The sequence below is a fragment of the Passer domesticus genome, chromosome 8 (genome assembly GCF_036417665.1).
Source record: "Passer domesticus isolate bPasDom1 chromosome 8, bPasDom1.hap1, whole genome shotgun sequence".
NCBI lineage: Eukaryota > Metazoa > Chordata > Aves > Passeriformes > Passeridae > Passer > Passer domesticus.
The window spans coordinates 32,679,978-32,707,010 of NC_087481.1; the positions used below are offsets into that span (position 1 = coordinate 32,679,978).

Genomic DNA, 27,033 nt, shown 5'->3' on the forward strand with positions numbered 1-27,033 from the left:
GCTGCTGCTGTACTGCATTCATTGCTTGCACCTTGAAAAATTACACAGTTCTGAAAATCACTCCTTTTACTGGGCTGCTGAATTGCAGGTGTGTGTGTCATCATACACCCCTGAGATATGGGAAGCAGAGAATTAGTCTAGAATTTGAGAAACTGCCCTACCTTCAGAGGACAAAAGCCAGTTTCTTGGATGCACGCTGTAAGTCTTTGCTTCTCATTTCTGAGATGCACAAACTTTTGTTTGGCAAATTCTATTTGATTTCTTTTCTTCCTCCCTTTCTTCTACTATGATTAAGAGTGCACTGTGCAGCCAAGACAAACTTCAGGACTCAGAAATTAGATGTCTCTCTCAATATGCCATCTTTTTCGCTTCCCAGCTTTTCATCCTATGCCATTACAATTGCATGCCTGACAGCTTTTTCATGTTCATTTTACTGGATGTGTTCTTAAATGAAAAATAATTATTTTATGTCAAATACAATTGCAAGGGGGAAGGTCTCCAACAATAACCTCCATCCCACTAAATATGGAAATAAGTTATCTGTAAATATGCCTACAATTAATTTTCCCAGAGAAAATACTATTCTTTAATTCTCTAATGACAAAATATTCCATGAGGCCTTTCCCTGTGACTTTTATCTGACTACTAAATCTGATGGTTAAATCTTTACTGCATTTCAATAAGATAGGTGCAGGTTTTTGTGGATAGCACCAGCCAGTGTTGTTTTAACCTCATCATTTAAAATTGCCTTTCAATTGCCTGAGCTGGGATTGTGTTGAGGCATCCACATTCTGGAGGGCTTCTCAGGCTTCCTATGGTAGCAGCAGTAACTGGGAAACAGAAAAAGCTGCTTAAAATAGTTTAAAAATAATTAAAGGATTGTTTAACTTATGTTAAGGCCAAAGCCAATTCACTCGGTGCAGATTCGATCTGTCAACACCTCTCTTCCCATAGGCACTGACAAACAGACGAACATAACTGGAATAAAAATGCAGAAAGACTTCAGATGTGTTGATCTCTTGATGCAGTGTGTTACATTCCCTCTGCATCACCAGTCTGAAATAATTATCTTTTGCACACTTCTTACCTTCAGCCCTTCTAGGCCTACAACCAGTCTATGAAAAAACTTCTTTTTCTGGACATATTTAAACATATAAAAAATTTAAGTTGAAATCTGAAATATTTTGGAATTTCAGAATCAAAATTATTCCAGAATCAAAATATTTTGTTTTGGAAAAGTTGCACCTGAGACCCTGCACACCTGCCAGAGACATTTTATCCACCAGGATGGCCAGTGTCCCTCTTTGTGTCACACACTTGCCATGCACGTGGGCCATCTTTTCTCATGGATGAGACTTTCTGTGACAAGTCCTACCATGGGACACAGTGAAAGGTAGATGTAGGGCAAAGGAGAACACCTCTGGACACAGAGAGCTGCTCTCCCCACCTCCCTGCTACTGTGCCTCCTTCAAAAAATACACATAAAGTGTTAACAGATTGGTTTTTCTGTGGCAGGCAAGAAAATACATGGCAAAAAATTGCTTAACTGCAAGAATTTCGCCATCGTCCTGCCTCCAGCCCAGTCCTGATCAAATGCACACATTCAAAGTAGCACTCTTTATATTATCAGGTATTTTCTATGAGACATTTTTATTCCTTTTATCTTCTTCCTACTTTTCCTCAGAAGCAGAGATTGTTGAGCTGCTATTAAATATTATTTCTGGTTGGAAATAGGAGGAAAGGTTGATTTTCATTCCAGCTGAGCAAAATCTTTTAATTTACAGAACCTCCCAAGCCACTCTAATCAATTAGAGAATACATTTATATTTTGTTTTGATCATCAACTAATTTTGATTCTTCTAGTTTGTTGATTAAGCTCTGATTAAACATCTGCCTCTGACAATATCTAGCCTTTAAGTGGTATCATATTGTGAAGAATCCATTCAAAATACATATTTCCTGCCTTTATATGACACCAATTTTGAAAGCAATAGCATAAAGAACAGTAAAGAAAGAGAGTGATCAACAGCTAGCAAACAAATCCTATTCACAACCACAAGTTGATTTACATGTATTGTGAGTATTTCTATTTGTCTATGGTAAATCTACGGATTCAGCTCAGGGATTACTGAATGGAGAAATATAAGCAACTGCCTGGCATACTAATAGGGAAATCTCCACAGGGCACTCCACCTTTTCTGTACCACAGACTAAACCAGATTTTTTCAAACAATGGCACTGTTAAGAAAATGCTCACTGAATTAGCACTTTAGCTAGATATATTTTCATCTAAAGAACACTGATTAAGCAAGCTTATCTCTATAAAAGGGCTGTATTTTAAAGGAAGACAAATTAGTTAGGATAACATAAGGACTGATCCATGCCTTGCCCCATAGCATGAAGGAAATATTAAGAACTCTATCTTCTTCTTTTTTCCTTCTTTACTTTAATCTCATCTTCATTCAGTTGCATTCCCGATTTGTGACCTCCTTTTTGTTTCCACATTTTCTTATTTTTGTCACCAGGAAAGAACTAGGAAGAATGGAACATGAGGGATGTCTGATGAATAGATCCAGAAGAAGCTCTGGACTCAGCAGGGCCATGGTTGCCCATGGTACATTGAAGACTAGCAGCACCAGATCCAGGATGCCATGGGAGATGTTCCCTTCTCCTCACTGCTCTTTTCTGTGCTGGTAGTGAATGCTGGAATTCTGGGAGATGGTGAGGGCCAGGAATGTGGCACCTGAGCCCTGAGCTGGGCTGAACAGAGTAATCTTTCAGCCATGTTGGAACAGATAAGAGGGAAGGTGGCAGGAGATTAGGACCTAGTTTGGAACATGGTCACATACACACAGGGCTGAGCTCTTGAAAGGATTCCTTGATAGTGTCAAAAGGACAAGACAGACACGTGGTGGTTGTACAGGACAGCAAAGTGCTGCTGCCAGGCTGTGAAGTCACAGCTGTATTGAATTCCTGGCTCAGGGCAGAGAAACGTAGAGGAGGCGAATCTTGAAAAATGCAAATGTATTTAGATTTAGAGGAACTCTGCTCTTAGATAGTAGAGCCACACTACCACAGAAATACCTCAAGAAGAAGAGTGGATAATTGTTAAAATCATCAGACTGCAATGAGCTCTTGGTAAGCTTTTCAATCTTAGGGATACAGACACCCAGCTCCTGACACAGCCCAACAGATTCCCTTTTCCTGCCTCTTCCACAGTTATTAGTTTTCCCTGTCTATTCACACACTCAAAGACAGGTCCTACCTACCACATCACTGGAATGAGCACTGGGTCCATACATTAGTCCCTCTATTTCATAGAATTGAAAAAACAACAAAAAGAGAAAGTTACAGAAAGCTGGTGTTAAGGGAAGATAGTTATTTCTTTATGTATAGGGGACGGGGTTAGAAACTTATTCTTTGTTGAGGTAAAATAGGTTTTGAACACCTCTGATTAGCTGTACCATCCTCTTTTACAATAGTAAAATTAAAAACCAGCAATGGAAACAAAAATCATATGACTTCATAGTAGCAGTCTGACACATCTGATGTAACATATTTCCTCCACAGAGTAGCATATTCCTAAGGTACCTCTTTGGTCTTGTATTTTCCCCATAATCTATAATGTCTGAATAAATGTAAACCTAAGATATATTTAAAGCATTCACTGTTTTGAGCTGGCATTAGGGCCTGTGAATTTATCTCTCTCTCTGCTGTAATTATTAACATTCTGAGTTGCTTCACAATTAACAACTGCTGCAGGTGATTTGTAGGGAGGAATAAAAATATGAAAAAATATTTGCTTTATAAATAGCAAGGTGAATATAAATAGCAATCGATCATGGTTTTGTCATATTAACAGAAAGTGAAAAATTCTTATCTCAAGTTTTCTGATTCCTTTTCTCCTAAAAATTCTTACACCTATGTGCAAAATATTTATATTTTCCCCTACTAATGGAAAGCCATAATTCTTCTCTGGTTGCACAGTCTGGATAAGAGATCTGGTCTATTAAACAAGTGATCTTGCTTGAAATACTACCAATTATATATTGACCCAGGCTAACAAATCCATCCATATTACATGCAACCAAAACTCCCATCTACTCAGTCAGTGAGAACAAGCCACATGTGTGCTCTGTGAGATGCTCCCTTCTTGGTATCAAGGATGCCATCTTGATGCCAACATCCATTATTTGTTTTATGCTGCAGATGCCACCACCAGGTTCAGTCATGCCCACCTAACAGAGCTCTACATCCATGTTTCTAACAGGGTTTAACAGTGCAGATTCTATAGACATTCCCTGGGTCTGATGGTTCTCATATCCCTCATATCCAGGCCCTCAAATCCCTAGTACAGGGAACACCGCAAGTAAGCACCATACCTAAATCAAGACTATCTCAGAGGAGAAAAGTACTTTTTCCAGGGCATCCCAGTTGTGACTACCACGCACCCCCCACTTCTGACTGTGGAATAGCTAATTCAAGACAGACTGAACGAAAAAGAAAACCAGTAAATAATTTTCTATTCATGAACTGTTGCTTAAATGTGAACTACTACTTAGCAATTCAAGAGAGGCTGGATTGTACTTTCCAGTACTGTTTGGACTGGCCAGTCTTTTCCAGTGAAAAACCTGGCTTTCAGGAAACCATGCCTTCTGCAACCAAACCATTTTGCTCTAAAGGCTGCCTAGAGACTGTTACATGTGCTCAGGTAACAATGACAGATTTCAGTCTACTGCAGTTAAAATGTTTCACTTCAAACATGCTTTTAGACAGAATGCCAATATGTGTCATAATCAACCTCAAGCTCATGCTGAGTAGCCTTCTAGTCTTTGCTAGTCCTCCTGAGGACCAGGTTAGACAGTTCTCACAAGAAAGATTTTTCCATTTAAATGTATCAACCTTTCACATCTCAAACAGTAGCTACTATGTGAGACAGCAGAGACAGTAAGCACATAGTTTCTGTGGGTGTATTCACACCAATGAGGCCACTCTGGGTGTGCTTTCCTCTTAGTTCAAGCTGTGGATTTGCAGAACATCAACACCTAAACTGTCAGTCTAATTAAATGTTCATGAACAATATTCAGTCCAAATAATTCACCACACTGAATAAACAATTCTATTTGCTAGGCTTGATGATGACAAACTTTTTGTTTCCATTTAAACATTTCTGTTTGTTCTGCTATATCCCATATTTTATGTTAAATTACATACATTTTACAGGCCAGGTAAGACATCTAGTGATATTACATAATGCTGATCTCACTGCAAAAAACCAAGTATCTTCTCAATTGTAAGTAGTTTGCCTATAGAAAGACATTATGGATATGCTAGAGCTAGGATTTTTTAAATGTCTTTACATGTAGAATAATAGAAGTTCATAGTAGAAAAACAGAAGTTCAGAGTGTCATCTGGAAGCATCTTTTATCCTGAGGCCATTCAAACAGGGAACATCCAGTGGAACAATGAGGGAAGTTTTCAAAAAGACGAGGTCTGAGGGAAACCCTGGATCCCTTTATGGATAGTGGCATGACAGCTTTAATAGTGGGAAGCTGTCTAGCTGATCTCAAGTTATGCTGTGGAGACTCTCCTCTTTTTACACATATCCAGGGGAACATGTCAGAAAGTGTCTCCACAGGCCTAGTTCTATGATGTGGATTTTGACACAGATGCTGTTCGTAGTCACGAAAGTAAAAGGAAGGAAGCAGAGTATAAACTGAATCTAAATGGGCTCCAGCACAGCAAAAATAAAAACATTTATTGAAATCAAATTTTCTTTTCAATCCCGTCAATAATTTGCACTTGCATTTTACTATGCAGTTTTGCTGATCAAGCACTCCTAAAATAAAGCAGTTGAACAGAGTAGGTTCCTATCTTCTAATGATGAAGCCAACCAGAAACTGGAGATGACTGACAACTAGTTACTTACCTTTGCTGTAATTATGGTATTTGGCCAGTAGCTTTTATTGAGGTAGGTTAGAATTTCTTGCTCATCTGAAATAACTACTGCTTTTACATGAACTTTTTGAGGTTTCACTGGCCATTCAAGGCATAGAAAATTTCCCAGGTGCCCATTTAAGAATATAAAGATATCAAAAACTGGGTAATTCATGGAACTCTTTATAGAAAACCCAGGCTTTTGAACCAGTATGAAATAGTATACTGGTTCTACCTTGAATGGTGTGAAAAGTACCTCATCCACAATTCAATCATACTAAGAAAATATGGTAATTCCAAGCATTACATAAGGAGAGCAAAATCTGACTACCAATCAGTGGAGAAAACAGACAATTAATATCTTAATTCAGCAGCACTCCTTGCATAATTTCACTAGAACTGTACTCACCACTTCAGCAGGAGTTGCTGCTGTGCACACAGCAGATGCCAAGTCTGCTTGCTGCTTTGTGGAGGGTGAAAGAGTTATTGGAAGAACTGACAAAGTACTTCCACAGAACAGTGCACAACAAGACCCAGTGAAAGTCCAAATCTAACCATGAAATCATCCTGAACCCTCTAGAAATATGCAGAAGGGTCTCAGGAGAAAACATGAGTTATTTTCTAAGTACAAACTGAAGGCAAACCTTAAAAATGAAAACCGATCAATAAGCACAAGAGCATTAGAAATAAGAAATTAGAAATTTCTTAATTAGAAAATTAAGATCTTACTGTGGTTTTGGTCAATAAATCCTCTTAGGCTTGGCTTAGTTCTGATTCAGTCATTTTCTGGGTTTCAGCAGATTCCACAGTTCCCTCTATGCACCAGAGAAGTGTCTCTGACACGTTGCACTTTTGTCAGGTTGTCTGTCCCTGTATCTTCCACCAGTCTGCACTGTGCCATGATGCTTCCCTTGCTGGGCTCCCTTGGATCTGGGAGCTGCTCTCCCAACAGCATTTTCAGTAGCTCAAAGGGCACAAAAGTGTCCCTTCCTTTCCAAACAGTCTCTCATCTCACCGACATTTCCTTTCTGAAGAACAAAACATATGAATAAATAAAAAATGTATTGAGAACCATGATAAGGAAAAGAACTCTTCAATATAAGTACATTTTTCTGTACATTTTCCCACATTTCCTTTTATCTCAGAGGTTCTTCTTTTAATTTCTAAATAATTTCATTTGTGATGATTTTAATTAAAACAGTAACACTCCATATATATATATGTTAATTACAAATACACTACAGATACAGAAGTACCCACTATTTTTTTTTTGTGTACAGGTGTTTTATTCCTTGCTAATAAATAGCAGGCTCATGCAGAGATGTATGATAGGAAGGAAACTTCACCAAACAGCTAATTATTAGTATTTAAAATTTTCTTATATTGCCACAGAGACCTGCTTTGGCATCTGCATATCTTAATTAAACAGCAATTTAGGAAAAAAAAAATTATTATCCTCCATAACCTGTCTGATCTTGATTTATAGCATTGGAATTTGCTTTGGTCCACCTCCAGTGGATTTGTTCTGGATTTATAGAAAACATTTTATTGGCAAAGAATACAGATTTCATATAACAACTGTGATTGAGTGCAGACATTAAATGTTTAGGAGGAAATGCTTTTCTTAAAAAATGTTTAGTAAGATGTCCTCTGGAAAGAGAGCCCTTTCATTCACCTCTTATCACTGCTGCCCAGCCACTGCTGTTCCTCCAGGTTTTGTAAAGATCCAGACTTGAACAGGTAAGAGATTCGAGACACTGCCACCACTGAGAGCAAGGCAGGCAGGCTTTGGTCATCAGGCAGATGACAGCTTAACAATTAACACATGCACACATTAACACCACCTGCAGAAATGCTGCCCCTCTAGAGATGGAGACTTGCCTGGAGTATTGTGGCAGGAGAGAAGGCTTAGGAAGCAGGGAGAGTGAAGTCTGAAAGGAAATGGGCCTCAAGCTTGTTTCTGTAACAACAGCGCACACTGCTATTACTGAATAAGGCTGTTCAACAAGGAAATCACTGTTAGAGTGCAAGGTTAAAAACCCTGTCTTTGAGGCAGTAGTGTTGTAACACCAGTGCTCTCAGGACAGGGAACCACTGCTCACAGTAGGTACTATATTATTAGAGGAACTGGTATGGTTGGAAAGAATAAGTCCATTTTCCCTGTACCTTATTACTTCTCAGGTGGAATAATGTCCTTAAATCATGTCCTTTCTCATTCTCCTCTCCTCTTATTTCCAGCTTTTAGGATGTCATTTTAATGTACTTTTCCCTCCTCACCCTACAACAGGGCTCCTGGCCTTAAATGTCAAAAATATTGTCTTACAATCATCTAACAATTAAATAAGCTACCAGATTTAGAATACAGTTACTATAACCCATTACTTTTAGAACCCCTATAAGACTTGGATGATTACCTCCAGTTATTCCTTCGAATTGCAACTATTTTATGATTCTATGGTTATAATTTATAATCTTAAAAATTCACGAATCAAGACATTCTGTCTGCTGAGAAGAGAGAGATTGCTAGCACATAGAAACAATTCATTGGCTTGGCCATTCCTTTTTAGGGCTCGCAACACTACTGTTGAGGGAATTCCCCACAATTGGAAGGAGCAGACTGGCAATCAGAAAGTCAGTTAGTCATCTTGGTTTTATACTCAGTCCTTAAAGGTTTTCCAAATTTTCTCTCCTTTAGAAAACCAAAGCATCTCAGAGAAATACATTTTTATAGGGATGGCTGGCAGAAGGGAAGGCTCAGCTGAATTAAGCTGAGAAGTCATGCACTGGGTTTCAGTGAAAACAAACCGAGCCCTTAATTGATGCAAACTTATTTGGGGATCACTAAATATGCAATGACCAGAATCAGATTATTTTGGACCACGGCCATGTTGTGCCCTACTGTTGGTGCCGTCCTTTGAGCAGATTGCTGAATTACTGCTGCTCACAGCAAACACTGAAAAACAACTTCTCAGCTTTACTGTTCATATGCTCAGGAATCTCACAACCTCCAGCACAGGGCAAGCAAGGAGAATTGGTTATTTATCAGGGGTTTTGATGAGGGGAAAATGCAGTGCTTCTGGTTTTTTTTTCTGGATTAAACTTAAAAAGCAGAGCTTTTCCATTGTTGTTTGTTTTTCTCTTAGAGGAGTCATTAAAACTGATTGCTCTGGCTGATTTACAAGAACTCAGGTTAAAACAATAAAGAACTAAAATGCTTGCTGAGAGGATAATGCAATTTGCTTTTCTAGTTATATCAGTGCAGGTGGGCACAGCTCTAAGTCTGAGCATTCCTATAGAAAATATCCTCAAAGCATCATGTTAATAGACAATAGAAAACAGTCAGAACATTTTTCACAAAAGGATAATTCCTGGAGGCAGAATATTTTCTAGTGAAATGAAATAAATTAACTTTTTAAATTAACACTGTGTGACTTATGCAGATATTACACACTAACTAACCCTTTCACCTCCAGTTAAAAATAGTTTGCTGATTATAGGAAGAGCAAACTAGATTAACCCTCTATGCCATCAGGTAATTTTATTACTCAAAGGTCACAAAATATAAAGCAAAGGAAACCATATGATCCGAGATGAGAATTTCTATGCCATTCCTTAACTTAATACAAATGTGCATAATGGCAATCCTTTTCAAACTGACAATGTTTCAATGTAAATCAAACCCACACACATCTCTCCAACAAATACTCCAAAAAAATCCCTTATTACTTTAGAGCAAACGATCCAGCAATCAGCAAGTGCCTGATGGGAAGGTGGCAGAGAATACTTGTCCTGCTTGACTAGAGCTGCATAGCCTGTGACAAAATTTGTTATTACAGCTGTATTTTCAACACTGGAATATGAAAGTCACCCTGCTGTGGATGCTTGGTGTAGTCCTTCCCCTTTCTTTAGGTTGTTACTGCTAAATCCTAGGGGGAAGTAAGAAAGACCCAAATGGATCAGCTGGTGCATCCACCTGCCCCAAATCAACTAAAGCATTTCTGACAGATGGTTCTGTAACCACTCTAAAAACCTCCAGCTTCCCCAGCCTCTATACGTAATCTATTCTAGTCCTTAATTATCTTTGCCACTGGAGCATTCTTTCTACAAAGCTCCTCCTAAAACTGCTTTTGTTCCAGTTTAAGCATATTACATTTTTCCTCACAACTTGAAGAGAACAGTTTGTTCCTCTTCCTCCTTGCAGAAACTTTTAAAATATTTAAAGCTTGCTGTATCTCTCAGATGTTTAGGCTAAAATCCAGTTCCTTCCATTTTTCCTCACAGGCCAGTACAATATCAGACAAAGCTGGTAAGAGGACAAGACAGAGAATATGAAGCTGCATTTTCTACCACTACCTGGAATTTCAGTCTGAGGAAGTTAAAGCAGAGTTTAAAAAGAGTCAAGGCACTTTCCATGCAGAAATTGAATTATGCTCACATCTGAAAGCTTCTTCTACTTTGGCACTTAGAGGAGTCTTATCAAACAAACAATGCAGCCACCTTTCAGCAAAGTGGCACAGGCAGAGTTCAGAAAGGCTACAGGCAGCTTCAACTACCTCTGAAACAAACTATGAAAGAGCATCAGGAAAAGTTTTTTCTCATTTCTTTTAATCAACCCAAATATTCACATTTACATAATAACAAATCTTTCTATTTGGAGAGTTTCTTCTTAATGATATAGAAAAGATTGTCCAGGCCACCAGAGCTGCTGGGCTGAAATCTCAGCAATCACTGGGTCCAGCTGAGGTCCTTTTCTGCTCAGAGCATAGGAGAGTGTGCCATGTGCCATTTGCCTTCTCTACCATTTGCTAAGCTCCAGCTTATCCAGCATACTTGGTGCCATTGAAGTCTTCTTGTATTCCTGATTACTTTAAAACCCATCCTGGGCCTTCCCCATTGAGAAAGCAGCATAAAAATACTCTGCATTTGGCAATAAACAGATTATTGTGGAAGATCAGTTTTCAAAATAGGAGAAACCTTGTTCATCCTGCTTTAACATGAAAGCAGACTGCATTACCAGTTTTTGGCTGTTTACTTTGCACGTGTTAGAAGTGCTACTGACAAGTTCAGTACTTCCTGCAGTGGCTGTGCCTCAGAAAGGCAGTGGCAGGCAGAGGCAGAGCTGTGCCTCTTACACTGAAGTTGTGCAGAGGCACTTTGTTTAGCAACATGGGCTGCAGGCTTCTCACAGAGAGCTGTGCAATATTTAATGGCCACTACAAATGGAGGATGCAATTCCTCACTAAGATAAGAAAGCAATCTCAAAATTAAATCTGCAGTTGGATGTATGTGGCCAGGCCCCCTCATGTTTCTTTGCTAAGGGTTGTGAGGAAGGAGACCATTACCATGATGTGTTCAAAAGAGTGCAGAGGGAAAAAGCATAGCTTTACATCATCTGATAGAGATTAGAAATGTTTGGTTGCATTCACAGATCAAACAAGTTAGAAAATTTATAGCTCTTTAGATAACTACAGATTTTGGAAAAACATAAATCAAATGTACCCTATTTTTCCCTAATTTTTTCCTCTATAAATTGACAATTTCTCTAACTTTTCTATATATTTACTCTAGAAGGGAAAGTTAGAAGATAATTTTTAATGGGTGTAAAACAGTGAATATGTAGGAGAGCAGCTAAGCCTCATAAGAATCCTTCTGATAATAGAGCTTGCTTTAATTATACAGATGAGAAGTCAGCAAATAGCATTTTATATGCAGTCTTTGAGACAAGAAATGCAGTGCACAGTCCAAAATACTAGAATTCTAGTATCAAAGGAAACATATTAATCCTTCCAGCCCCAGTCTCCTTCTTCTGATTTTTAAATATATGACTAAAAAAATAGAGATTTGTGATAGTCAGTGAAATTAGTACAGAATAAGAAAACCTGGTTTTAAATCACAGGTCCCAAGTGATGTGTTGTATCTTTGTTGCAGCTATCCAGCTGCAGGTACACTGGATTTCTTTAGGTAGAAGAAAGGACTCTGGAGCAGAGAGGCAAGAAAGAATTTCCCTAAGGTCACCCAGAGGCAGGGACAGAGCCATCTGCCTGAGTTCCAAGCCTGTGCTCCTTTGACTGCCGATATCAGGAGCACTGACATGGATGCAGTTTGCTGTTGTGCCAGGTAACACCACTCTGATCAGTACAGCCAGTTCAGGCTCTCTAAAGAGAGCAAGCAGGTTAATTTATGTCATCAGTATATGGCAAAGTGCAAATAAAGCAGCTGCAAAATAAATATGAAGTAAAACCATAGATTCCATGCTGGCCTTAAGCATCTTGCCTTCTAACCAATGCTTACTTCAGTGTTAGGAGGTTGAGGGTCACAGTGAGTCCTTGCTCCACCCTTGATGGATGACATTGACAGCCAGTTGGCATTTCAGGACAGTCCATGCAGACCTTTCAGGCTGTACAAGAGGGGGGGGGAAATAATAAAAAAAGAAAGTAATTACAATCACCAAAGACACAAAGCTCCTTCTGCCTTCATTCTTATTCTGTGAGCATTCCCCTTTCACCTTCCACATTATTAACCATGTTTTCAGCAATGGAATAAAAGCTAGCAAGCCACTCATCTAAGGCAGATGGGAAATGTCAGGTTAAAATCACAGGTTGGGATGTAAAAATACAAACGAACTCACAGCCTTTACAATTTTTTCGGTTTGATTTGTAAATAAAGTGTGGATGCCAGTGGGAAACATTCATTCTCCAAATGGCTTTGGCTAGCATAACTCTAAATAAATATACAAGCATGCTGGTTTTCTCTTAAAAATGTGGTGGTTGCACTCACATTATAATTGCTAAGTGATATTTTTGTTCAAAACAGCACATTAATCATAAGAGACATGACCTTTAGAAAGATAACATTCTTGCTCTTTTTATTTTGTTTGGTTTTACCTTGGGACAAGATACTGCATAAGTTAAGGTAGGTCACACTTAATATAAATGGAAGAAAGGAGACAGTCATTTAAAACATGCCATCTATGATTTTTACCAAGGAAAAATACAGTTGTGTGGAATTGTTCCTATACGGTTCAGCAGAGCACTGGAAATCTCTAGGCCAGCTAAACTTAATTCAGCTACTGCCATAAGAGACAGACAAAATGACTCTATGTTTTCACATGAATCCAGCATGGGGATGGAAAAGGAAAATCTTCATCCTATGCTGGATTCATGGGGAAACACAGTGACAAACAATAGGTAAGGCTGAAGTACTTAATGTGTTCTTTGCCTCAGTCCTTCACAGTAAGGCCAGTTGTTGCACAGGTACTCAGCTTCCTAAATTGGGAGACAAGGATGGGCAGCAGAATGCTGACCATTTCCCCTTGGATTATGGGGGCTTCAATCTGCTACAAGTGATGACATGAAATGGCCTCAGGCTGCACGAGAGGAAGCTTAGGTGGGGTATTAAGAGAAATCTCTTCAGCCAATGGGTTACTAAGCATTGAAACAGGCCGCCCAGGGAAGTGCTTGGGTGTTGCCACTTCTATCGCCAAGGTTCCGTACCTTCTCGGTGGTTTCTCAGGCGCAGCTCCTCACAGCACTGACTCCACCTTCTCTGCACAGCCAACAAACTCCATCTCCCCTCTCGACCAGCCAACCTGCTCTTTTATAATACCCGTCTTAATTGGATCCAGCTGTGGCCTATTAAGGGCAGGCTTGTTCTCAATGCTTAATAATTGGCACAGCTGTAACTCTTTAGGGGTGAGATTACTTTCACCACTACCTCTAGTCTCCTACCTTCTATCTATCCACACTTGGGAGCTATTTAAAAGGTGTGTACATGTGGTGCTTAGGAACATGGTTTAATGGTGGTTAGAATATCTGAGATTTAAAAAAAAAAAAAGTATAAAAATTAAAACCAGTAACTTTCAGAACAAGTTATTTTTCCATGTTGTTTGAAGCTTTTTATCTGGACAAAAGAGGCACCACTGTGAAGCAGTAAAGACATTAAAGACCTCATTGTTCCAATATATGTACAGAAAGTTTGATCTGTTTTACTCCCTTCAAGACTCTAGATCATAGAGGTCATTTCAATGAAAGTCATAATGAAAAAGCTTCAAGCAAATATGCACTCTCTTACACTTGTGCACATGTATGAACATATCTATAATTCATAAAAACTTATAAGAAGAGGGATCAGAAAAGAAAAAAATTGAAGTTAATTCTTATCAACCATCCAAGCTGTTTGGTGTGAAGGGGCTTAGATACGTACCCTGCATTTGCAGATCCCATCCCCCATAATAAAATTATGTGATCTGCCAGAAATGAAAATGCATGTCATGAAATACTGCACAACTCCATAAATAATTAGCGTTTCCATTTTCCAAAACAAATTGATAAAACCTGTATTTGGCTTAGTTTTTGCAGTTCAAGAAGCTCTGTTAGGCTTGTGTTGTTAATTCAATCTTCCACAGCTGGACTGATAAAAGCAGAGAATTTTGAACTGACCCCTTTTGCCAGTATGAAGGGCAGGTTAGATTTAAGGAGTTAAAGGAGGTTCAGAGTCAACAAGAATGCCTTTTAGGACACAACAAATAGTATGAGGATTTTCAAATTTACATTTTAAAGAACCTATTAAAACTTAGCAATTCCTCTGTTTAATTCATTGAGAAGAATCCAGTGGTTGTATGGAATAAGGCATGAAACTTTCTGCCCATATATTGCAGCAGTCTGAATCGGGTGTCATTTGCACCAAAGGCATTCTGCATTTTTGTGATACCAATATAACCTTCCAGAGAAACCCCAAAGGAGTACAAACCTCAGTGATCAATTGATTCTGAAAGCAGATCTTGTCCTTGCATTTGAAAGCTGTAATTCTATGATAGATACCCATCTGTGCATCTCAGTCACACATCAACCACATCAACCCAGCTTAAGGTCAGATATTTCTGAAAAGCAGATAATCACTTCCTTAGGAATTAAAAATAGAAACACACCTAAGCAGATGAAGATACCTATTTAGGCAGCACTCAGCAAATACTACTTCAGAATGCATGCAGGAATCAGAGAATAATTTTAGTTTGAAGGGACCTTAAAGATTATCTTGTTCCAACACCCCACCATGGGCAGGGACACCTTTTCCTAGACCAGGAATCTTAAGTGACTCCTCTAATTATTAAACCTGGAGATTCTGGCAAGACAGCTGCTGCTGTCAGCTGAGCAAGGCTAGAGAAACATGACAGTTTAAAACAAGGCAATTGCCAATTTTGGCCCATCCTTTGTTTCTGGAGAATGACATATAAATCAGGAATAGAACTGCTCAAAACCAAAACCATCCTTCAGGGAGTATCACACTCATTCATATGGAAGAAATAAGTCTTGGCTTATTTCAGTCTTGTTTGCCAGGAAAGCAATTCAAAAATCATCCAGATTAAACCTTTATCAATTTCAGCTGTCTGCATCTCTATTAGTTCATCGAATTGTTTTGGAACACAGACTAATGAGAATGATATGACAGCTATAATTTGAGTTTGATTTTGTACAATATACAGGTGCTTCCACAGAATCCAAACACTGATTTGGACATTCAGAGAAATGAGAGGGAAAAAAAGAAGATTAAAAAATAGATTTAAAAATACACAGCTAAAAATGTACATAAGGTACACATTACTGGGTTTCCCTCTAATAAACTAATTTAGGTTTAGACTCTAGATCTTTTTATTTATCTTTCACATGGCAGATGAAAATGGCAAAACCAGGACCCTTCCACTCTGCTGGAAACAGAATGAAGATTTTTATTATTGTTTTCATTAATAATCATGTATGGCATTCTGTCAATAAACAAAAAAAGACACACACCTATATTCCTAAAGCTAATTATGTCACTATGCTATTATTAATAAACAGCAGCAGATGCAAGCTTAAATATTTCACACAATGTGAAATTATAACCTTACTTTTCTAATGGAATCAGAAAATCAAGCTAAAACCAAGCAGACCTCATGTACCTGAATGCAGAAGAGACAAGTGAACTAGCCAGAAACAGCAGGTATTAGTGCCTGTACCACTACGGGTTCTTCAGGAAGAGGTACTGTGGTGTTGACTGTGGCATTTACATGCCTGTGTAAGTTACACTGCTCTAAAATAGAAATGCTCTCCCAAGTAGGAGAATTCATATCCTCAGAAAGGTGACACAGAAATGTCTGTCTGTGATTTATTGATTTGTAATGCCAAGTAAGGTCAGCTCAGCAGCAAACAGATATCCTATATTAACTATGCCTTTCTCTTGGGAATGCACAAAGAAACTTCTGGTAACAAGATAGAAAGCATAACTTTTCAGGTTCACAGAAACTGTGGATGAATGTTGTCATTTGCAGAATTTGCACAATTAAAACCACATTTTCAAACATTTCCAAGCCACAGAGATCAGCTGAATAGGTATGAATTGGAACAGTCCATATTGCCCTCATGGTAACTTGCATGCTTGATTAACCCAGAAGAGTTTACAAATATGTCTCATCATTATATCTCTCTGTCAGTCTTAGCAAACAGCTTTTCAAAAAAAAAAAAAAAAAAAAAATACAGCAGGGAAAAACCCCACAAACCTAAACAGACAGGAAATACTGTGGCTATACCTTTCTACAGCCTGTACCCCTACTGTCTGCTGACAGCACAAGGCAGACCAGATTCCCTCTCTATACTTGAACCTTGGCTTCTTGTTACTTGACCACCAGGAATGATATGCAGGGCATCTGAAGGTTACTCTGGAAGCTGGGCAATAAGCCAAGAAAGCTGTGTGGCAGCCACATCAAAACCCTTCCATTTCACAGCTCTTCTGCCCTTCCAGAGACTTGGAAAGAGTTAAAAGAGTACAGGAATATGGGGTGAGGTTCAAGAGCAGTTCAGACATAGCAGCAATGATCTACGTGCACCATGACACATAACTCATCCTTTGAGTGCTGTTACCAGTTTTCAAAAGGAGCAGTGAAACACCCTTGGTTCCAAACACTGAAGAGGAGTATAAAACCCAGTGTGCCATGAGAACCAAAGCACCATCAAGGGGATCAGCAGGTCTAAATGAGTTTTTAATGGTAATAAGTGCTGACTGACCTTGCCATTAACTAACTCACATGTCTACAGCAGACACTGAAATATTCAAAGTGCACTAGCAATAGGTTAAGTGGACAAACTCATCCTTTAGAAAGAATTAATAGTCCCCATTTATAAATACAACTATTTTCCTGAAAGGCAATTTTCAACAATGTTCTTGAGGTGTCTATCAGCTGATATCTGAACAATACCACTGAAACATTGCTAGAGTTATATGGAAAACCACCCAAAGGATGGGACTTGAGTAGAGCTGGACAGAATTACCATGCAACTGAGACACTAGCCTGAAGTTCATTAAGTGGTTCCTACAGTAATCTGGGACTCTGGAGACTGGGTTTTACTCTCCTGCTTTGAAGCACATAGCCAATGAAGTGTGATGAGGGGACCTCATGCAGCTGTCCTAAACTTCTAGGCTGCAGAATGGGAGTACTGTTCCTTCTCAGAATGAAGAGAGATACATTAGGCAATTCATTTCACATGCAGTAGGACAAATAAAGCTTCTGGGTGTGTACATTTCCCCCTCTCCCTACAGGGCGCTCATCTTTTTTTGTGTGTCTCCATGACATCTGTGCTAGAAAAAACAGGGATGTCTAATACCTAATTCAAATAACAGTTGGCCAGTCAATGCCTCCTTCCTGACTGGCACACCAGCAGCTTCCAGCCATATGTACAACTGAACAATTCAGTTCTGCCAACTTGACCCTTAGTAAACAATGATTTATGGTTTTCCACTCTATCCAGCTTTCACTTTTTAAAAATCAAAGCACAAGATTCACACTCTGACACATTCAATACCCTTTGAAGCGAATAGGTCCTCAAAATATTGCTCTGTAAATCAGAAAAGGATAAGTGCGATACCTCCTGCATCTGCAGAGTGGGGCGGTTAGCTATAAACAGGCAAGAGTATGGGCATGAGTTCTTTTGTGGCCATAATGGAGGATATATCTAAAATCTGCAAGGAATCTAAGGATCTCAAGAACTTACAAAACTTTGAAATTCATGAGAGCTTTCATTCTCTTCTAAGTAAACACAATTCCAGGCAGTTTAATTGTGCCAGTGTGGACTTTGGCATGTCACGTTGAAATTCTGGAAACCTCCTTTATGCATCCAGTCTGAGGGCATGTGGGTTATACCAAAAGGATTTCCTTTGGAATGGCTTGTGGGCTTGGGAAATTGCCTCAAGAGCACTGGCAAAGAAAGCATTTGAATCCTGCGTGAAGACTTGCAGTGGGAATTCAATGTAAGCATGTCCTCCTAGGCAAATTATTCCTAGTATTGCCATTCTGCATTTTTTTTCCATCTACTGCAAGAAGAAAAATTTCTGAAGCTGTTTTTTAATTGCATTATATAAAATGCATGCATTATTACTCAATTTATTTAAATACAACTGTCAGCTCTCATGTTCTTACTCTTTCTGAGATCCTGAAACACACACAAGAGTCTTTAACACAGTGAAAGGAAGGTCAGCACTTTATTATATCACTTTGTCTTTGCATGGTTCTTTCATCCAAAATATCCCTGAAGGATGTTCTTTACTAATGTTTATCTGCTGCACAGTCAATAATAAGAAAGCTCTGTGTATATAACACGATTGTCTTCTGACCATTGCTTAGCTGCTAGAAGTAATCTAAAGTGAATACAGAAATTCACCATTTTCAACACAAAGCCAGGTTTTCAGGTAGCACTAAGCACATGATTTACGTGAGAGAGATGTAAAAGACCAGAGATCACACAGAAACTAGAAATACCACAACTGGTACAACAGAACATTTGCTTGCTGGAAATACTTGGCTTCTGCACAGAATCACAGAAGGTCTGAGTCTGGCAGGGAACTGTGGAAATCATCCAGGCCAACCTCCCTCCCTTAAAGCAAGGTCTTCCATTGCAGGCTGCTCAGGACTGAGTCCACTCCAGTTCTGAATAACTCTGGGGGGGAGACTCTACAACCTCCTTGGGCAACCTATTCCAGTGCCTGATCATGCCTGCAGCAGGAAGTTTTTTAGTGCTTAAATTTCCTGTGGTTAGCCATCTGCATTCTGAGTTTAGAACGGTGTCAGTGGGAGTCTTGTCATTTTATGTCACAAAAAGTCTTTTAAGCCAGTTAAGACACAGGCAACATGTGCAACTTAATGATAGAAGACAACCAGCACCTTGGGATCAGCATGAGAGTAACACTTCTGTGAGACATACTTTGGTGAGCAATTTTAGTGGGTTGACACAAGAACTGCAGAAGCTAAGCTGATTCGTTTTGTGGTGTGTTTGTGGCAGTTTTTTATTCAGAGGGATAAGAAGTTGCTGGCAGAAGCAAATTAGGTTTGATTGATGTCTACATTTGTCTAGTACATTACAAAAGCCACAAGACCTTCAAACCATATTATAACTGTTCTTGGGCAGCTCTGTGGAGAGTTGTGCAATAACAGAAATAGCATGACTTAAATGCAGTAGAAAAGGATTACATCATTTCATAAAAATGCTTCACTTAGGGTTGCTCATTTTATATTTTAAATCAATTGTACTTCATGCTGAAAAATACATCAGCACTTAACTGCTCTTTTAAAAAAGTTAATTTCTCGAGGACAAGGAAAGACAAATCATTGACTTTAATAAAAAGCAACCTTGAATCTGATCTGGAAAACAATTCCCTATGCAAAAATAATTGTGCTGATCCTATCAAACAATTACACAGGTGCTTTGTCTTATTCATAGCAAGCCCCTGGATAACAACCTCACTAGGCAGAAGCATTTCCAGGCAGTCTCAGTCCCCACAGATTGCCACAATCCACCATCCCAGTGTGCCTGCACACCCATAGGAATGGACTGAGTGCTTCTGTCATCCTTGCATGACATGGAGCCATCATCTAAACTTCAGTGTTTATGTCTCATATATTTCCTTCCAGAACACCACAACCAAAAATATAAATTAATCTAGTGCCAAGACAGACTCCCTGTTATCTCAGAGACCTGTGCTATTTCAGCTCTTGTCCATCTTTGAAACATTAAACTGTGAAACACCTTTTCATGTTCTTGGAAAACACGTAGCACAAGGGATGTCATGAAAATTTCAGCAACTGACCATCCTGTTGTTATTAAAAATTTTATATAGAAGCCATCATTACTTTTCTTTGCTTAACACTTCTCTCATTTCTTCTGCTCTTCACTGAGCCGCTCAATGTTTTAAGCCGTATCACCTCACACTATTCTCCTTTGTCTGCTTCTCCTCCTTTCTTTTGCAAGACAGGTGCGTTTTAATAAATCTTTGAATTTCTATACATATTGTCATAATTGTGATCTTTCCCATAGTAGTTTACTGGTCTTAAACTCCTTCCATTTTGGGGTTCATAGGTTTCTGATACAGCAATACCCTAGGAAAAATGCAATTTTCCAGACAGAGCCATACTGGAGCCAAGGCAACATAAATGATTAATTCCTATTCCATAATGCATGTATCGACAGTACTACTCAAAATCCTTCTGACCATTTGTGCTGTTTTGTTTCAAATTTCAATCATTCCCCCCCCACCCCATCTAATAACTCTCTATCTGCACATCTGGTTTACAGATTTCTTGTGTCATTGTTGATTATTTGGATTATTTTTCCTAGAACAGTTCTGTTTCGTTTTTCTGAGTTGCATTCTAACCTTCCTATCACCTCTCTAACATCTTTAGCCTTATCTTCTAAAAATGGACAGGAGCCTTTCCATAAACTGCAAGCACTGAGTCTGATTTAATTCCATTTGCACCCGTTCTGCATGCAACCATGCATGATCAATACCACCAGACAATTGTATGATCACAAACCATATCTGGGGTGGACCTGTCATGTGGATAATTGCACTCCAGATCAATAGTTTTTGATCTCACACTGCTATCAGTAAACTTGTTTGAATATGCCTCCCATACATTTACATTTTTAAATAATGTACATGTGCTACTTTACTAACATATTATTCTCATTATGAAAACATACATAAAAAAGGAAATAAAAATTGAATGAGATAAAGGTGAAATAAGCACAATTAAAATAATATTTTACTAATGATACCTAAAATATTTTCTTCCACACCCCAATAGCTGGGAGTGCACCTCAGAGTGCACTGCTCAAGCCCTTGTCCAGGATAAATTTAGACGTACATCTCTGCAGAAGTGAGAAAACAATGCCCAATATTCTCAGCTTAAACAATACTAAAAGTTTGTGGCAAACTGAGGAAACAAAGACCATTGCTCAGCCTAGCCTCATTTACCTAGCAATACTTCAGGATTGTTATTTCTGCTTTTATCTTTACAGTATTTGTCTTCTACAGCTCAAAAGAGGCCTTTGTAGTTCTTCATTTGAATGAATTAAATGAATTGGGATGCCAAACTTGACATTTTTCTTGTTCTTTTCAGCACATCATAACCCTGATTATTTATAAATGAAGTAAAGTTGATTTAGATGAAGATAAGTAATCATTTTTAATAGAATAAATGAGGTGGTGTGTTCAGAAAGTTTCTCTTTTAATTATGTTTCCCTTAACTAAGTCCAAAATAATTCAAACTATAACATATGAGACACTTTAGTATATTTAATTTTTTTTACAGCAACTCCTATTTTGGAAAAGCTCCTTTTTAGAAAGATTGGTTCTGAGGCTTTTTTGGTCGGGTCTTTTTGTTGATTTGTTGTTTTTTTCAGGTTTGTTTTTTGGTTTTTTCCTCTCTCTTTTTTTTTTTTTTTTTTAACCTAACGTAGGCCAGGGCTGTTAAGGACAGTAACAAATAACCTCTTTGAAGTAAATATGATCAGCACTTTATCTAAAAATATAATGAACTGAGGTAGCAATAATTCCAGACTTTCTGCCAGCTTAGGCATTAATATTTTTACATTATAGACTGCGTTTTTTTTTCAGTCAGTGTTCATTTTGAATAAAATGCTGCTCACAGATCACCACTGATATCACAACTGAACTTAAGAGCTAAGTCAGTTATACTTTTTATTTATCCATAGCACTCTATAGCATTTTGTAAGAAATGCTCATTAAGTTACCAGACATAAGTGGCATCCAAAAAGAGGACAGCTTCCCTGCTTAGTGTATTTACTCAATACCATTACACACTGACATCCCATTTTAGTTTAACTATTGATTTTTTTAATGTTACAATTAATGTACACCTCGATTCATGTAGATCTAACTTCTCAGGGTGGGGAACAAATCGTCAAACCCATCACCCCTAAACAAAAAAGTTATGCTGGAAACTTGAACAAAAGGCAAACACAGGCCAAACTGTAAAATAAAGAAAACCAGTAGTGTTTTCATTAAACCGGTATTAAAGTATTTCTTGGTGCATTTCATCATAAAGAAAATACCTGTCAGGCATCCATAAATCTTCCTTGCTTTTCAGTGCTAAAAGGAAAGGAAGCACAAAATATGCTTTGTTCATCTGCTCTTCATGAGACTTTTCTTTTGATAGATCAAAAGCCATAGTTGGATTGTTTGTCTTTCTGTTTTGCTGCCACTGCAAACGTCTTTCTGTGCTCCTGACAGCCTTCAATTCATTTCTCTGGGTTAGACAAATACTGCTCCTGAAGCTGTTTCATAAAACTGTAGACTTTTTTGTGTGTCTCCCTGTATACAGCTTTTATTGCCTGTTGTGCCTATCATACCTAAGGAACTCATTCCTGTTGGCTCATCCAGGATATAAATCCAGAGAAGACCACGAAATTACTCTGGGACTATTACAGGTACAGGTAGGACTACTTCCAGGACAGGAGCCTTTTTCCAAAGAATGGAGGAATAATTTAGATCAAGGCTTGACTGATATAAATCAACATGGGCAACAATGAAAAGCTGAAGTGTTGACAAACTCACTGACCTTCAACCCTTGGTTGAGACACTTAATCTTCCAACTCAGCCTGGAATCATGCAGCTACAATTCAATTCCTTTTCAACTTGGACAAGCTTTGAATCCATTTGTAAGTGGATGAAGTGAATGCCTCTAAGTGGTCCTGGTAGTGGTGGTGAACAAAATTTGAGCTTGTTCTAGCTTGAACATCAATGGAAGTAGGATTCAGGCATAAACAGACCACAAATTTTTATAGGCGCTACTGCCCAAGTCAGTACAAGTCTGTTGACCTGGCAAATTCTCTGCTGAATTTGCAGGACCTGTAGTGTACAAGCTGACCTAACCTGATATTTATTGAAAGACTACAAATACAAGGTGCCATTTTTAGTATGTGCAAAGTGAAAACATTAGCATAATGTAATTCAGGAGATTCAGACATAAAACAGGCTGGGTGTATGAAACAAGGTTACTGCTTTCCAGAAAAATCAATGGTAAATCTGCCACTGACTTCAGCAGAAGCAGGATTTCATCCAGAGCACGTAATTCCATGTCTATCAGTGTGTACACTCATGGCAGCTTTGACTGAGAAAGTTTGGAGCTGTGGCAGCACGCCAGGTGGGACTGCTCTGCTGCCTGCAATGACATCAGCTGGCTACTTCATTAAACACATCCAAAATTATTTGGGCTCTTTTTAACACACACAAGTTATGTGCTCTGCAAGTTATTTTTTCACTCTTAGCTGAGGACATGCTTCCCGCACAACATTTTGAAAGACCTACCCCAATGGAGAATAAAAGGTGTTGAAAAAAGAGATAATAATCCATAGCAAATTTCTCAGATACAGATGCTAACAGGAGGTCACTGTGTACTCAGGAATACACCTCATGCTCTGTAATAATGAACACAAACACCAAACTGGTGTCACAGAAATAGCACTGGCAAATCTACAAACTGAACTGTCTAAACTCATGTATCAATCACAATCGTGGTATAAATATTCTGAGCATGAATCTGTCATCACAATTTCTAGATGATTCATTTATTTTTGATGGGCTGAACCACAATTCTGGAATTGAACATCCCTGAACCTTAGGATATTAAAAATTCACATCAATGTTTTTATAATACAGGACACTAATTTTTCCTGAGTTGCAAATTTATGCTTTGGGGCATTTGATGTATTCTAAATACCTGCCAATGTCTGCTTTTCTTTCTTTCTTCTTTAAAAAGGAATATTTACATTGTCCTAAGGCAGGTTTTGGACTCTGGCATGATGCTTTGTTACCTGTTAAAAGGAATGCTCCTAGCTACACAGAACAGTGGAGGAAAATGTTTTCCATCAGGGACAAAGATGAGCTTCTTCCAGTAAAAAGTATTTGCTTGTAAGGCTTACAGGGTAAAATACTTCATTTTTCACAAGTCACCAATTATTTTTATGACAATAAGTAGGGGTGGGCAGAAGCTAATTCTAAATGTAAATGAAAACTGAATATAAAAAAGCATTATTGAAATAAGCCCACACTCTGAAAGTGGTCTTTGATTGTGGATTAATTCTCTCTCCCCTTTTTCAGCTAAATATGGTTTTCAGAAGGAACACTCTCTGCCTGCATAAGCTATAAAAAACTTGGAATGCTTTTATCACTGTGCCCAGGAAACCAAAGAAATACATATTTTACTCAAAAAGTAGATAGCAGTTCAAATATTTCAACCTTGCCTGAGTGGTGAGTGGGAATCATGAGTTTCTCTGAAACATTTTTTAAAGTGTATACTCTCCCACTACAAAGCAGCAATGCTTTTTTTGAAAATAAAAATACCATCAATGATAAGAACTGCAAGGATAAGAACATCAAGGATAAGAACTGCAAATGAGGTGAAAAAGTGTGTTCATGGAGACACTGATAATACCAGCAAATCTTCTGGCAGTATAAATCTAGACAAGGACATGGCTTTCAGTGAACCTATGCTCCATACACTTTTGCAAATGTGGCTAAACCTACTTCATTATCCTTTTTATTTTTAATTCATTTGGCTATAGGAACTTATTCACCTCTAGTTTTCCTGGCAGATAAATGCTGTTATTATTGCTGCTTTAAAAGCTGTTCCAGCTAGTAAGAGCTTTTCCTCTAATTAATTAAGATCTCTTCTTTTATTAAGCAACTAAGCTTTCAGGTGCAGGTTAAGAGAAAATGTACAGCTAAGGCTGTAAGCATCAGCTAGAGGGGTTTAAAGGGATGATCACTTCTGCTGTTTAGAAATATTGGTTGCCCTCCTTCCAGAAAGCTGAATCCCAACCACCCTGCTTGGCATTGAAACTCCAGACATCAGCAGGCAGAAGGAGCTGTGAAGAGCTGAACGCCTCAGGCTTCCTTGGAGAGGAAGATGCCAGCCTGTCCACCACAGGACACAAGATGCAGTGAAACCTGCTGGAACTGGGCCTCCTTTGTAAGAGTCACAAAATAACTCTGACACCAAAGAATCTCCACCATTCTCCAGAATATTAACAATGCTCTTTGCACCCGACTTGACCCATTGTTTCGTGTTTCCTTAAATGTCATGGTTTGCACATGGAAGACTCAGAGCTAAAGTAAAATTACAAATTAATTATCCTTCAAATTGAGCTTGTCTCCCCCAGGTTAGATTCCATATACATCTGAGGAGAACTGTGGTTGGAATGATAACATAAACCATATTGCCAAAATCCTTAACCTCACTAGGTCTGTTAATTCAAAGTAACAAATGCTTCCTCATGCCCTCCCAATTTACATGTGAATTTTGTTATCACCTCCAGTTTTTAAAAAAGTGCTTCTTGCCACAATGAGTATTAAAAGCCAAATTCTAAAGGAAAAGCATATGAAAGGAAATTATTATTGAAGCATTAAGAGACAGTGGTAAGATGTTCATTGAATTTGCTCAGTACCTCATCAGCCTCCTCAAAAAACAAAGTCCAGTGCTCTCAGGAGATATGTACATACTTAAGCACATCAGAATTACAGCTTCCATCTAATGAACATTTACCTCCTTCTAAATGTCACTCTTGAAGGGAGTAACCAGAAAAAATGTCACTGAAGATAATATCCCTCATGGACACGAGGCAATAAAACCATCACTAGGTCCAGGTGGAAAATCATTATTCAGAACATCATAGAAGCCCTTCAATTATTTCTCCATCTGTGAAACTGTTGTCAAGTGTCCCCCAAAGTCAGCAACTGTTCAGTGTGCAATGATGGATTTTTAGGTTTTTTTACATTATTTTAAAAAATCCATTGCTTGAAGGAAAACAGGGAAAATAAAAAGATTGAGCAGCCCCAAATTCTGTTTTTTTAATTGCTTGTTTGATAGAATATTTCATTTTCTTGCTTCCATTTCTTTACATTTCAAAGAGAAAAATACCCCAAAAGGGTGATTTTGGAATGATAATAAACATTAAGATTGTTATTCATTGAAAATGTGAAGCACTACCTGAATGCTCAGCAGCACCCCTAACACTAAGCACAGATGAGCTATACACAATATTCAGTGGCCCTGGGAAGCTGCTGGAAACAGGTTAGAAATAGATAGAAACTTTCCATGGCAGTTACAGTTGAAGTCACTTTTACCAAGTGTTCACATGGAAGTCTCTGAATTGAAAAGTTCTGCACATCTCAGAATGAGAAATGAAACTAGATTTTTGTGTCTGCTTCAAACCTAGTGGGATCCCAATGGGAGGCTTGTCAGAAAAGCTGATTAGGATAAATGCTCATAAATCATGACTAACCTGGTTGAATTAGCTCTCCCCTGCAGGCTTGTAAAAAGACAGAATTTTATCCACTTCTCAGAGAGCCAGCCTAGGAGGCATATGATATCAACTTTATGATATCAACTGTGCTGAAGCATGAGACAGAATAATGACAGTAGGATGATTATTACCATAAAATTAGAAATGCAAACTTCCCTCCCTCCTTACTGTAAGAGAAACAGTTGACTTTCTCTGTTATGTTTGTCAAAGATTTTAAACTCTGCACCTGATAAAGTACCATTGGGCAAGAGCTCAATAGATGAGCAGAGAGGTAACTATGTCTTTAAGGGGAAAATGATGGTTGTGAAATAGTTGCCATTCGGACATAGTCATATATTTCATTAACTAGTGTTACTTGCAAGTTGTAGATAAAAATGGGAAAAGATGAGGATGTATTTAGGATGAAATGCACCCCCAAGTGCTAAAGGTGCTGGCTGGTGTCATAACAACGGCACTTTCAATTATG

General features: G+C 38.4%; 2 long non-coding RNA genes across 3 annotated transcripts in view; both read left to right on the forward strand.

Annotated features, from left to right (window-relative positions):
* The window catches only part of LOC135306395 (uncharacterized), an 82,378-nt gene extending 79,638 nt beyond the window's left edge, over positions 1-2,740 (forward strand). The window contains exon 2 of the long non-coding RNA XR_010367211.1: positions 2,526-2,740. This is a non-coding gene — a long non-coding RNA (uncharacterized LOC135306395). The remainder of the gene's footprint in view (positions 1-2,525) is intronic.
* Positions 2,741-2,819: 79 nt separating this feature from the next.
* Positions 2,820-26,076, forward strand: LOC135306392 (uncharacterized). 2 transcript variants are annotated; one of them, XR_010367207.1, is made up of 3 exons: positions 2,820-3,138; positions 11,866-12,054; positions 25,069-26,076. It is a non-coding gene; the product is annotated as an uncharacterized LOC135306392 (long non-coding RNA). The 2 variants fall into 2 exon arrangements; XR_010367208.1 differs by lacking the exon at positions 25,069-26,076 and adding an exon at positions 15,841-15,954.
* Positions 26,077-27,033: the final 957 nt, after the last annotated feature.